Source organism: Dicentrarchus labrax, unplaced genomic scaffold (assembly GCF_905237075.1).
Source record: "Dicentrarchus labrax unplaced genomic scaffold, dlabrax2021, whole genome shotgun sequence".
NCBI lineage: Eukaryota > Metazoa > Chordata > Actinopteri > Moronidae > Dicentrarchus > Dicentrarchus labrax.
Window position 1 is genome coordinate 24,819,513 of NW_026136703.1, and position 15,330 is coordinate 24,834,842.

General features: G+C 40.0%; 1 protein-coding gene across 1 annotated transcript in view; it reads right to left on the minus strand.

The window, feature by feature from the left end:
* The window catches only part of kcnh5b (potassium voltage-gated channel, subfamily H (eag-related), member 5b), a 151,146-nt gene that overhangs the window by 23,852 nt on the left and 111,964 nt on the right, over window positions 1-15,330 (minus strand). The gene's annotated exons all lie outside the window — the stretch shown is intronic.

Here is a 15,330-nt window from a genome sequence, read left to right on the forward strand (position 1 = left end):
TATTAACAAAAACTATTATTAAAATATTCAATACTCACAGAAATATTGATAAATGCAGTCGCCTCAATATTGCTTTCTGATGACTGAACATGATAAATGTGATGATGAAAGGGATATTACTGATCCTGCACACACACACGCACACACACACACACACACACACACACACACACACACACACACACACACACTGTGAATACACTGTGTGTGTGTAGAATGAAGCTTGTTTTCATGGCTCTCGGTCTCTCGGCCCTGTGGGACAGCACAAACAGACCTGAGGGGCTGAGGGGGGAGTGAGGTCTCCGCAGGTAATCCTGCCTGTCATCTCCCCTTACGCACACACACACACACACACACACACACACACACACACCACAGGGTGCCACAGGGAATATACAAACATACGTAGCGACTTCAAATGACATCCAAACACACATATGAGAGTGCAGGCACACATGCTAACACGTGTGTTAGTGACGTGTTTACTGCATCAGTAACATCAATATCAGGAATTTAAAGATATTTTCCTGATAGTGACGTATACGAGAATATTAAAATTGTATAAAATGAATTGTGTTTAACTGTTACGTCAGTATATATATTATATTGATGCATGTTATAAGAGCTCAAAGTGAGGAGCGACAGTTAAAACAACGACAGTTATTAAACTTCAGATAAATGAATTGACTTGAAAGGAAGCAAATCATCACATTTGAGAGGCTGCAGCCAGTGAATTCTTCACGTTTTACTGGATCGATCGATACTACTGTTAATCAACTAATCGTTCTGGCAGAATGGCAATGCACACACACACGTACACGTACAGACCTCAGTGGCCTATCTTTCTGCTGCATTATAAAAAGACTGCTTAGAGGACAACATGTGGACTCAGCTGCGTCCACTTCTTCCAAGAACATGTTAGTTTTACTCTTTTCTGACAACTAGTCTGCAGAGAAACTCCTCCCTCGTCTTTCTTTAATGCAGCTCTGACTTCTCCGGAGACGCGGACGCAGGAGGAAGAAATGGGTTACTTCTTCCTCTTAACTTCAGCAATTCATTATTTACCAGACGGGGAAGAGAAGAAGAAAATGAGACCGTGTGCATGGATGACTTGTTCTGCTCTCTGCTGCACCTCGTCCCTAATGCTCCTGCCAACTCCCTGCGGTCGGCCGACACGCAAGCACACAGCCGCACAAACGCGCTCCCCTATAGACACATGTAAGCCTCCGATACGCTTGAAAGCTCACATTCATGTAGACACACACAGAAGCATTTACACAGGTACTGTAGTTTATATAGTGCATATATGCAGTGAGGCTGCATCCTGGTTCTCTATTTGAGTCATGAGCTCATTCCAGAGATTGATTTATTGGAAATGAATTAAACAAAGGATTTTCTTGCTTTAAAAATATTGAATTACTGAACGCTCAGCTTTAATCTGAGGGCGTTTGCATCCATGTTGGGTTAGTGTAGGACTCCGTAACTCTTTTTATACACAATCCATGATGCATTTTAGGGCGTTACGTTTCTTGTAATTGCCCTTTAGAACAAGACAGAAGTGTTTTTTGATCTGATGCTTTTATCAGCAGGACGAACTTCAAAAACCGTTTGAGAATGTAGCAATACAATGGTTAGGGTTAGGGTTAGGGTGATTTAGTGTAAGCTGGTTAGGTTTGAGGAGAGATCTAAAATTGTGAAGGAGCTGGAGTCGCAAGATCACAGAAATCATGAGATATCTTCAAATTAGCGTCTGAGCAGCCTTATTGTTAAATGAATTAGTCTATGGGAAGAAAATAACTTTTTGATATATTCATTGATCATTAAGCAACAATGAAACATATGTGTTTGACTCAACTATGAAAACTTTCTCTGTTTTATGTCAGTGTAAACTGATTGCAGACATCACATTGAACTCCTTCCAATAAACATTTCTCACATAAACATTTTACGTATTGATTTTGTGAACTTCTTTTATTATTAGCTAGTTTTTGAGCTAAACCCAGAGAGAATTTCTATATACTATCTTACTGGGATACAAGCACAAATACTTACCTTTCTCCCATTTCAAAAGGCTACTGAGCTTCATCTTTTTAACAAACCTGCGCACACACACACACACACACACACACACACACACACACACACACACACCTCATCCATAACACTGTCCTTCCTCTTTCAAAGATTCATATACACCCACTCATGGACACACACATATATGTGAATGCACACACAGCAAGTCCCTTCATCTCTCATTGGAGTTTTATTCATTATTAAAAATCAACCTCAGAAACACTTGACACAGGGAACAATGCTGCAGGGAACGAGCTGGCAGAATGTATTATGGTCAACTGGCTTCAAATACAGGCATATTAAATCTTACTGCAATATTATGGTAATACTGTAAGCATTAAAACGCTGAAAATAAACAAGTGGAATAAATAAAACAATACAATTAATGCACACGGTTCACGGTACGTTTGGTCATGACTCATTTCAATGTGAAACATGAAAGCTGCATCTAAAGAGCGATCCCTGTCTTCGCGTTTTGCTTCGTGAATGCTCGGCAATCAAAAAGCTTAATGTCAATTTGGGAGCAAAAGGAAAATGAGGATCTGTCAGCCGGTAAAGACTATCAGATTGTGTCTTTGCCCCTCCGAGGTGGAGAGACGTGAGAAAAGTAAAATAATGAGCGCTGACAAGGATTGGCAGGGATCAAATGATTTGATGTGACTTTTATTCTTTGAGGTCGTAGCTGGTTAAATCTTTACAAGATCAGGATGATTTTTTAATCCTTTTAAGTACAAAAGAGCGATTATAAAACTAAAAAAACTAAAACTCTGTTTCTATCATGTTGCTCTTTGTTCTTTGTGCTATTAATTGGAAATGTAACTTTAATAAACCCTGATGGTGCCTGCTTTGAATTCATCATCTTTTTTGAATGTATATATTGTTGCTGTTTTTATACCTGTTTGTATCTTAACCTCACTGATGGCATGATCTCTGGTCAGTTGGTCCAACACTTTGGTTTACAGTAAAATATTTCAACAGCTATCTGATGGATTCCCTTACAGTTTTGTGCAAACATGCTTGTTTCCCAGAGGATGAATTCTCATAACAACAGGTCAATATTTACATACTTAAACACCCTAAACATCTTAAACTTGCACTCGTATTTTAGAACAGTGGATTCAAACATTTGAAGTACACATGAATGCTAATGCAAGAGCCAGCACAGAGCATGCTAATACACTAACATTATTATTACTGTGCTCAATGCTAAACATAAGAGACTAACTATAAGCCTGCTAACTAGAGCGTGATAGATAAATCAGAACTCGTACATCACTGGACGATATTAGCTTATCACAAATACCGTATCAGTGGCAGCACAGTTTATGTTAGCAGATCAGTAACAAGTGCAGAAATGTCAAAGATATAAAAAATAATTTCGAAATATTGTTGCAGTTTTTCATCTGTAAACGCACAACTTAAACTAAACTGATCATTTGGTTATCAAAAGTGTTTCATTTTGTTCTGCGCTGAATTTAAAAAACAAATATCGGACGATATCTTATTTTGGATATTAGATTTCTTAACTCTAAAATATTGATTTGTATCAGTCCCAACAACAGACCGACGTATATGAATTGGATCATTTTTGACTTTGAACTTACTGTAGCATGTTGGTCTGCTTACATATTAACATTTAACTCAACACATCTCAACTTGTATCTGAAAAGGTCCGACTTATACTGATAGAAGTTGAGCCAATGTAAAGCTGAGCCTGATGAGTCTGAAATGTTCTAAAATTTGGATTAATCAGGACAAACTACCTCTTTCATCACTAATCGTATCTAAGAAGAGCAAAATTAGTTCTACACTTTCCTCCATCCAACGACTTTGTCTTCTGATTACAGCCTAATGGGGCCACTAGTGTGGCTTTACATTTACTTTAATATACTGTTTTGGTAGTCGGGGAAATCACCTAGAATCGAACATTTGCAGACTCCAGTCACATCTGTCGGCAGACGGGCAGGTGATGGCCAATGAGAGCAGGTTTAAGTCACTTTAGAGAGAGCTACTAATTACTGTGAGAATTCATGTGAGAAGTGTGTAAATTGTTTTCGCAGCCTGTAGACATCCTGTTCTATAAACCGAGATTCAGCCTGCAGCTTTTGTTCAGCCTTCTTTTAAAATCAGCCCAGGGTTACGTTACACATTTCTATTTTTAGCCTTGGAAAGTTTGGGCTAACCCTGCTGCCAAGCAAGGCTTTAGCCTACTTTAGATTGTAGCACAGTGATAGTGATAGCCATGGACTACATGACCCTGAGGCCATGGATTAATATAGAATGTCCCAGAATGCCTTTGGCCTGGGGCAAACTGTAATAGATACAAATATGGAAACAGAAGTTGTTGAACCAATTCTGAAACATGTCTTAATTTTCTTTTCTGTCATTGTGCAAGACTGACTGTGAGCCTGCGTTATCTTCTGTTAGCACAATGTAATTGGTGAGAATGAACATGGTTTAAATGAGAAAGAGACGCTGGTAGAAGAGGCGGCTGCAGCCCGAGAGCACACAGATGGCTTCTGTTGTGTGTGTGTGTGTGTGTGTGTGTGTGAATGAGAAGTCATGAGATATACTTTGCATAGCGTGACGAAGAGTAACAACTCGTGTTTTTTTGGTATGTGATGCAGATGATGCTTTTTGTTAAGAGCGCACATCTGCAGCTGGGATGACCTGAAGACCTCGGTTTCTCTCTCCGTTGTTCTAATCCCAGATGTGAACAAAAGAGACAGAATCCCCCCCCACTCCTTAAAAAAAAAAAAAAGACTCCTAGGCTTTGTGCTACGCAGTGACATGCTTAGTCAGCAGTCGCTGTGAAAAACAGTGCAGGCTTTAACAGCACAGCTTCCAGCACTCTGCTTGGCTGTCAATAATTACTGACTTTCCAAAAAGTCCAAAATAGAAATCTCGAACAGAAAGCCTCTGGCACGCTGCAGGATCACCAGCTCCAGAGGCGCCGTCCTGGAGCAAATCCTGACCTCTGACTTTAGAAATGACTGAGTTTAATGCCCGACTGGCCTTTGATGCTACCACGCTGTAAAAAGCGGTGAAACCCACAGAGAAAACAGATCTTCTACACACATTGATCGTGGGAAAAACAATTAAAATAGATCAATAAAGCCAGTATTTCTCTGTATAAGACCTCCATTAGCACACACAAGTCTCACAGACCTACATCTGGGCTTAATAAATGTAAACTGTCTGGATCTGAGCACGAGGGAAGAGCTTTTTCACAGCAGGGGTGAAAGCAGAAACAACTTCCTCTCAGCAATCAATTCATTATTACGTTAACTTTGTTCGGCTGTGAGTGAACAGAGAGAGGATAGAGCTTTTGGGAAGCTTTGCCCTGAGCGAGCTGCTGGTCAACAGCCTGTTATGAAGAGCTTCTGACAACTCTGCTGGCTGCTCGCTGATTACAACATCAGCATCATCGTCATCAGCGGGTGTGAGACTGAGCACGTGCACACAGATGCACAAAAACAGTGGTGGGAGTTTCAAGAGTAGTAACATCACATGGAAAATACTGTATTTTAAGTCCTGTGTTCAACCTTTAACTTGATGGAAATAATGAGTAACACTATCAAACATAACAGCACTCAAAAGAGAGCGTGAAAACTGGCTTTAGGGATGTTTTTAGATCCTCTGAAGGGTTATATGAATGTTTGTTTAATACACAGTATGAACTGCTCAAGGTTTTCTGTTTTATTTTGGTGGATATTCCTGCTTTTAAATCAGTTTAAAAGGACTACCATTTCTTTACAGCATGAGAAAAGGATCTAAAACAGTTTACATAACTTTAAAAATGCCTGGGTGTATCATATCTTAGCTTTTTCTCTTGTTTGATCTAAAATCTGCAACTAAAAAGAAACTACAGCAGCCGTTTTGACAAAATAAAGTGTCGCCTGGATCCAGACCTCTGAAGCACCGCACACATCTGGGACATTTTCAGCCATTCAAACAGTGCTGGTGTGGTCTTCATGTGGTCTGTTTTCACAATCTTCGAATGAAGCTTCAAATGAACGTTGTTTAAACTGATATTACTGATCAATATGCTGCAGAATTAATCGAAAATAGACCAGACAAATGTAAACTAAATGGAATTTGTCATCTCGTGCTCACGTCAACACTAAAGCTCGCAACAAGTACTCACCAGTTACTTCCTCGCACAAAAGCATTTCCTGTTAACACAATAGTATTTCTAAATGAATCACCATTAACAGGGTAACATATTTTTCACATATTTACTGTCCACAGTGTAAATGGTATGTTTTTAGCATGTCTTCTTAAACTAAACAACACAAATTGAATTATTTAGTTATTTTAAACCAAACAATCCACAACAGTAATAGACCCGCCGATGCACTGGAGAACACTGTGTCAGTGTCAAGCACCCGCGTGTATGAACAGCGACAAAGTCCGCCTGAGGAGGAGGATGGGTAAAACAAACACAGGACTTTCAGGAGACCACTGTTTGTATGTTACTTAGGTACAAAATGCAACTTTTCCTAAACCTAACCTAAGTAGTTTTGGTGCCTAAACCAAACAAAAAAGCCACCTCATCAAGCTTTATTTTGAAAGTGTAAGGGGATGTTGCATATTTATTATTGCTTAATTGTCCGCGAAATGAAAACGCGTTGAAAACTGCTGCGGTGGACCAGCGGGTCTATTACACTCTTTGGCGTGCTACGTGCTTGGATTCAGAATAAGGGCGTCATCTTCCCGTACCAGTGGCCAAAAGAAATAGTGTGAATGAGAGCCGCAAACCTTGTTGTAAGCTGTAAGATTTTGAAAAGTTGACTAAATGCACCTTCTTCACTGTTGACCTCTGCACACACAAACACTACCCACTTCCTGTCTGCTTGCTTTTAAAAAATATGCCCTCCACATTTTACTAAAGGTGAGACACACTCACAAGCTCCTGTTCAGTGAATCCGCTTCAATGCACAAAAGGAAATGTTACTTGAGTGTAGAAACAGACACACACACACACACACACACACACAGCCTCTACGCCCACCCGCCTTTATTGTCCGTCACATGAATAATCCAATAGAGGGCTGGTAAAAGCCTCCAGGTCTGCAGGCTTTAGCCCCGAAGTCTGTCCCTCCCAGCACACAAGCTGTTCCGAAAAAAACAGAGCGGATGCCTTTAACAAACTCGTCCAAAAAACACAGTTATGAGCCTTTGTTTACTTGTTTTTAGGTTTCTAAAACTCTGCAGAACAAGGATGAAAATCCAAAAGATGAAACACGGCGAGTTAACTGCAGCCAGAGTCCTCCTGCTGTGGACTCAGATCCGTTTGTCTGCAGTCACTCTCTGCTGGCACTGCAGGTTGGCTTGTGGAATCAGAATCTAATTACTTGCCAAGTAGGAAATAGTCAGGGTTTTATCAGCGTGACACTGAGTCCAAGGATGTACTGACAATTTAAGACTTTAAATTTTCTTCAACAGGCCTTGGACAAAATCTATACAACATAAAATAAATGTATAGAAATGGAAACATGAGGTGAGGAACATGAGGAACAGTGCTCCTACATGCTGCCCTGAAGGTCGACAGTAAGTTGGGCGACTCAGAAACGCTGTCATACTCTAAAACAAAAATAATATAAACAGTTTGTTTTCATGGATTCTGTCTCTCCTTTTTTTTATGGGTTGAAACTATTTTTTCCCCAAGGTTCCCATCATGTTTTGGGTGATACAGACAGGAAAGCTAACGTTCCCATGGAGACAAGTTAGAGGTTGCCTTGTTTTTTTGTTTGTGTTTCTTCCTTTTGTTGACATTTTGGCAACTTTGCTCCGGCATCAGTCGTGCTGCACTATTCTTGTTTGCACTGTAACCATGGATTTACAGACAACCCTCACTGGATTACTTTGGTACTGAAGAAAAAGTCCAAACATGATGATTACAAGGAGAACATTTATGGATGTTTATCCACCATGTACATTGGAGATAGCTGTCTGTATGCTCAGATTAGACTGAAAAACAACTCTTGAAACTTCAAACTGTGTGAATCCGGTTCATATAACGGGTATTCATGACCTCCAAGCAATTTTTTACCCCTCCTTCATGTGTACAATGTGTTTATCAGGGCTTGTTTGCTGGAAACAGCTACCTGAATGCACTGAGAGAGACTGAATCACACAGTAAATGTGCTACTCAAAACTATGAGCTGAATGAAGCTAAAGAGTCTCTTGAGGGTGCACAATTGGTGGTCTGAGGGATCATCATTAGGATCACAAACTGTGTGCTCTGCTGTGAAACTCTCATTACTCCCCTGCACTCAAATTACAAACAAATTTGTGCACATTTACTGAACTTGGCGAATTAAGTGATTCTGACTGTGATGAATAGCCATTAGCATTTCCTCGGCAATGAGAGTGAAATTTCTCCCAACAAAGAGGAAGCTGCAGCGTTGGGGTGGGGCGTTAAGGATCGAGTCAGTGAATCAGCAGATCTGCAGTTTTTTCTAAAGGTAATATATCTCTTTCAGACAGGTGAAGAGGCAGTTAACAGCCTTGGGGAAGTAGTAAAAAGAAGAAGAGTCACACTTATAGAGTACTTACGTAATAAGAGCTCTGGTGACTGGAGGTTTGGTGTACTACGATGGTCACACTTTGGCTCATGCTGTGCTGTTGCATCTCTTCTCTATATTTACCTCTCCACTACATCTGCCACAAAGACCAATGTGATGCTTGTGAAGAGGAGGACTCTCTGTTAACCCCCCCCGATACTTTCTGTTGACTTAATCAAATTCTGTGGTGTAAAGAGTCAAATTCAAGCTTTAGAGTAAGAGTGTCCAGAGACTGACACAAATGATGACTAGAATTCCTCAACACTTCTTCTCCAGTAGAAAATAGCATATTTCTTCTATCTGTGCTGCATGACAGGACCTGTCAGAGCTAAGGTTAGTCCGTGTTCACACTCGTCAAGTTTCCATCCAAATATAGTGCACATTTTAACCCACTTTTCAGAAAATCTCCAAAAGCAAGTGCAAATTAACGTGAGTTTCCATCCACTATGCGAATACAAGGAGAATAAAGTATTTTTGTTTGTCTTGTATTCATTTGAGGAATGGTCTCGTCGTCGCTCCAACTGTTTTCTGAGGCCACAGCCTGATGGTCACCTCTCATGTACTGTAATCTAATCCTACATATTTTTATTCTTAGTATTTATATTCTTTTTTTATTGTATTCCTTATTTATACCTTATTTATCATTCATTTATTACTCCCCACATATCTCTGCTGTGAGACTGAAATTTCCCCTCGGGGATAAATAAAGCTCTACCTACCTCGCCTATCTAAATATATGACGCTGTTGTGTGATGTAGTGCCTCTTTTCATTTTCCCCGAAGCGTAATATATTTCATTAAAGTGTAATAAGTTCTTCTTAGTGGTGGTGCTCTTTATTCCAGTCGAGGTAGGGTGCCTCAACTATAACACGCTGCAGGAAACCCTGTTGATGATAATGCTGTTTATTTCACATCAGGCTCAGGTAGGTTCAAATCATTTATATGGCAGAGTAGGGTCGAAATAAGGAGCCAGAGATATATAGCAGCAAGAACTAGTGAATAAAGTGTCAAAGTCTCTTCATCAAGTTTTTAGATGCAACCAATCTGTAGTGAACTCCACTGGAGCATTTGAGTCAGAAAGTGTTGAACGTATAATTAACAATTGCCCACAACAATAAATTGGAATTCGATCATTAATAACAAGCTGTATGCATGTAGAGCCAAAAGTTTCTGATTGTAACATACTGTATCTTTGCATTGATTGTGATCATGTATTAGTTAACACAGTGGTCAAATGAGGAGCCAATGAGGAGAAATTCTGTAACTCAGGATTCATTCAGTTCCACTACAGATACTTTAAGGACTACATCTCTTTTTGTTCGTGGTCTCTATATTTCAGTCTGCTACAAGAAGCTGGACAGAAGAACCTGTCTTCAAGGAGTGGAGCAGCTGTAAATATCACCAAATATTTATTATCCAGTTTTGCTTCACAGCCTTTTTGCATCCCAATGTGTCCACTGAGAGTTAAACTGCAGACTTGGCTGTGATCACTCAGCAGTATCGAGCTGCTGGCTGAATGTCTAGACTGGACTGGTGTGACTGACATAAACAACCGTGTCTATGTGTTACAACATCTACGTTTAAGTACGTGAACAACACTGTGTGCTGTAACTGTGGTGTTTACAGTAGTTACACATGTAATTGTGTTGCTGTTGCTCTGCTCCACCGCAGAGGCACAGAAAGCACACAATAGTCTCACTGAATGTGGATAATTTATACATTTACAATATGCTTCAGTAATTTTTCACTATGTGTTCAAACGTGCAGAAAAGCTGAGCTGGTACGAAGAACACAATACAAATACAAATTATACACCTGCACTGGATTATTGTTCTGTACTTTTTGGAGGGTGCATGTCAGTTTGAAAAATGTTTGTCCTTTTATTAAATTATTTATTTTAAAAATCCAACAAAAGACAAAACAGCATTAGTTTTACCTTTTTTGATCTTGCTGAGGAATTCTAAAAACTACAGTTTTTGAACATGAAACACTCTTTGGACACAATATCAATATGACACCAACGCAGCAGTGAAGAGCTTCACAAACAGCTTCCATTTAGACCTGATGGAAAAGTGTCCTGGTGGTACCTTTTACCTGAAAGGCACACGGTTTGATAAAAAAACACACTGAACTGCTTCCTGCAGACCGATATATTTTGCTGTAATTGAGATTTTACTCACAGCTTAATTGGAGTTTCCCACCAACCCAAGTAAGCTGTGCCAATGTAACACAAAACTACAGGTAATGCGTATCTCCAGTTTCTGCCACTCTAAAGGTGAACACAGAATTAACCAACTGAAAAAACTATAGGGTTAACTCAGATAGCACCAACCTCCACCGAGGCCAATTGTACATTCTTCTATGAATGAAAATCTGCACACTGGTCACTTTAATTACAAAATCAGAAAATCAGAAATCAAACTGGATTTGCATCTCCATCACTGAGGCCGATGCGATACGCATCTCAATGCATTCCCACAATCCGCTTCATTAAAAGGTCCAGTGTGTAACATTCAGGAGAATCTATTGTCAGAAATGTAATATAATATTCACAGGTATGTTTTCATTAGTGTAAAATCACCTGAATATAAGAGTTGTTGTGTTCTCATTACCTTAGAATGAGCTGTTTTTATCTACAGATGCTGCCGGTTGCCTTCAATGGAGCCCGCCATGTTTCTACAGTAACCCAGAACGGACAAACCAAACACTGGCTCTATAGAGGGTCGGTTCACAAGTTTCGTGGCCACCATACTTTCTCCTACACACTAGAGTGATGTTTGAGGACACCAGTGTTACAGTTGACCACAATGAGAAAAACAGTTCCTGAATCCGCCTTGTGATTCGGATCTGCTTTAAAATTGAATGGGCTCTTCCTTGGCCCATGCTTTACCAGTAGTTGTTCTGTAATCCTGCTGACAGACAAACAAACATACAGTACCGAGAACACAACGTCCTTGCCAGAGGTAAAAATCACTACTAGATGATCAGTTTGTCTTGTATAGACTCACATATGCAGCCACTGAACCACCAAAGTCACTGTATGTGCTCTGCAGTGAAATACTTACAGTAACACATTCATTAAGCCAGCCCCATCTATGTAAACTAATGAAGAGGGACTTGAACCTGATCTGATAAGGTTGTGAGGATACATCGGACAAAAAAGGGAAAGAACTACTGCCTTTTGCCTAACGAGCGCCGGCCAACATGCAGCTTGAAAAGGCTGATTAGTAAAAGCTCAAATCCAAACAAGCAATCTACCACGGAGTCAGAGCGGGTCAGAGAGACTGAGAACCAGCTGCAGAGAGAGAGGAAAGTGCTTACGGAGGCAGATTGGTGGCCAGCCATTATTGCATGAGTGACAGGGCGAGTTAGGGCTGACACACATTCTGGTCTCCTCGAGGTCCCACAGGCCACGTCTGAGCTCCCGCTAGAAGTTGTTTATCTTCATCATGGCGGCGTGCTAGCAGCTGTCACGCACCCCGGGAACAAAAGAGCTAACTGTGATGAGGAGAAAGAGCTCTGCCCACATCGCTATTTCTGTTCTGTGTTTACATGAGGGTATACCACCGGGTCAGGTTCCTGCTGCACACAGCAGAAAAAGTGTCCATCTTAACAATTAACTCAGTTTAGTGTGTCTGCCAAAAGATGTGAGACCGTTTCCACAACTTGTTCCCAGCACGGCTGAGCTTGTTTAAAGGCGTGTTCATGAATCAAGACACTTTCTTTCAAAGCATGTGGAGTTGCCAACTGGCGATTGAGGGAGATTGTGTTTAAAACAAGAGCCATTATCTCATTGTAATGACAGTTTTACTTTTTAACTCATTTTAGAGCCTCACTTAGCAGATTTGTACATAAACGGCTGCTGTGTAATCAGCACAAATCACACGCTGGGGACTCAATGAAAATGATCGCCGTGTCCTTTCTAATTTAGAAGTATTGTTTTCCAAAATAAATCTTTTAATTGAACCTGAAGTCAATCATATCTCAAGTCAAGCAAAACATGCAAATCAAAGACAAACGTTCTACCATCTCTGGTCTGTAAAGCAGAAATAAAGCTAAAGTTTCATCCGTTACTGTGAGTTATTTCTCTTACAGAGAGCTCCTGTAACAATTAGACAGCATATAGCATATCAGTCAAAAACTAGTGATGCTTCCTACTTTCCAACAATTTCATAGAAAGGAGCTGAAATGTTAATTAAAGTGTAAACTCATTGAAAGGTTCCCGGAAAGAATTAGGCCAGTAAGTCCACAACAGTCAGTTGGACATTTGTTACAGTTACACATATATAAAGGATAAAGTTTAAACGAATAAACAATTAATTCATATTTATTCACAGTATACATGATGGACTGCAGGTCTGCAAACTGAAGCTGACGCGGTAGTGTCTTACACCTGCATTCTAAAAATATATATATTATACAGATATATTATACAGATTCTGTTACTGCGTTGACTATTTCTCTCCTCAAATCTGTTCACAAACATATTTTACTGTTTATCTGGAATACCAGATCCTGTGTGAGCAGGCGAGCCGCCATTGTTTCCTGATATGGTCGAAATTGCGCAGCCAGTGAGTCAAAACGATACTCCAGAAACCAATGGGTGACGCCACGATAGGTTCACACTTTTTTAAGGAAATTAATGCTTATGAATTCTACACAATTTATTTTATTTTACACATTTGGTATGATGGATGGCTCTTTATAGAGTAGCACAGTTTTCCTGATTTCAGTCGCTGTAGCCCGTCGGAGGAATAAATCAAAGCTGTGGAGAAAAAACTAAAAACTTTCCTCCATAGTTGCTGAATTTATCCAAAATTAAGCCAAAGTAAACTGAATGTTTTACCGGGTTTCTACACAATATTACGCTCTATAATTAGATGTTTCTTACTGAATGTCCACAGGCTTCTTGTACCTTGCATTTATTATTAAAGAACCTGGTATTTTTTGATTAAACCAGAGGAGTTAAACGTCCATCCAAGCCTTCAGCTGTCAGTCACCTAACAATGTTTATGAGAAGAAGAACCAGCCTTTATTAGACTAGACTGAGATGTCTGATGGGAAATCTAAGAGGGAAAATCAGGGATTGAGGGGTTGAAACAAGTGAGGAGAAGCTAGTACTTTAGCTTATTACGGATGTTTGTGCTCTCTCTACCTTTGTGAGAACAGTAGAGTATAGAAGTAAAGTCTTGAGCACACAAACACACTCAGAGGAAGCCCATCTGACCCTGACGTTGCACTCGTATTTTCTTCCTTTCCGTCATTCATCCTCTCTTCTGCTATTTCTCTCATAACAAGTCTGTTGTTGTTTACTTGTCCTTAAGTTGTTTTTTATACTTCATATTCTCTCAGCTCAATAGGTCTTTTTCTCAGCGTGCCTCAAACATAATAAATTATAGATGCGCTACCGGTTGCCTCATTATGTGCCGTGCCCTTTAGCCGGTTCTGACGTCGTCCTAGCAGGCAGTCTCTTCGCTCCGAGCGGCAGTTTTCATTTTCTGTTTGTTTGTGTGTTTCTTAAGTTCATAGTTTATAGAATATAATTTATTGATAGCCATATACATGTATTTCAACTATCTGGCCCTCGGTGTAGGTCTGTGTGTGAGCGTATGCATGCATATTCCACATGTACCTGGAGAACAGTGATCAGGTGTGTGTGTCCTCATTCAAACATGGGGAAGATCCAAAATGGACATTGATTTGACCCTGGTTCCATCCTGAGTAACAATGGATATTAATTTAAATGAAACAAACATAGATTGCTGTTGGCTAAAGGAAATTATCCGAATGCAGGCTGCAGATATCTATTATTGCCTGAAGGAGCCAGCCCTGTGCTTTAAATGTGCTCTATGGGCACAAGCTTTAGTTTGGCTTCAACTCCAGACTCTCACTGTTTAAATTTTCCCACTGTTGGTAATTGGATTTCTTAATGGATTTTTGTTGGTGGATCTGTGTTGATCATTGTCTCTATGTTTTCAGTAACCTGGCTTCTTTCGGCCCGTCTCAGCTCCCCCTCTTTGCCTATTGTTGGATTACCCAGGAGCAGGCGGAGTCAGGGCTGCCAGGATGGTAACAGCCAGAGCCGACCACAATGAGCTTCCCAGCGACTCTTCAGAAACCTCTGGGTGACGTCCATTTTTAATTATACAGTCTATGGTAGACACCCAGTAGTTTACAATACAGTATAGCTGTATTGTATAAGCTAAAGCTAACTGAAGCTAATGGTACATGGGCTAACTTAGAATAAGACCGTATATGAAGAGTCGACAGAGCTTCTGGGTCTGAAAAGTGAAGCCACTTCATTGGCTCCAAAAAGAAGTGCAATTGTATTCAACCTAATGGAGAAATGAGCTGATGTCTCACTTGATTTATGATGTTATGATGATATGATTTAATGAGCTCAGTGAACAATTTCAAAATGAGTTTATGGTCTCAATCACTGGTTTCAAGACGTCTTCCATATAACATGATGTTCATTTAGTAAATTATGGTCCCATTTAGAGTAAAATAGGCAGTAAAACAGGGCATGCTTTAGGGCGTGGCTACCTCGTGATTGACATCCTATTTCTCACTGTTTTCAAAAACATATTTTAATGTACTGTTTAGCTATAATATGGAAAAGTTTGTTGTTTTTCCTGCTTGAAAAAAGAGCCAAAATCCAAGCACCACCCAACTCACAGTAGGTCACC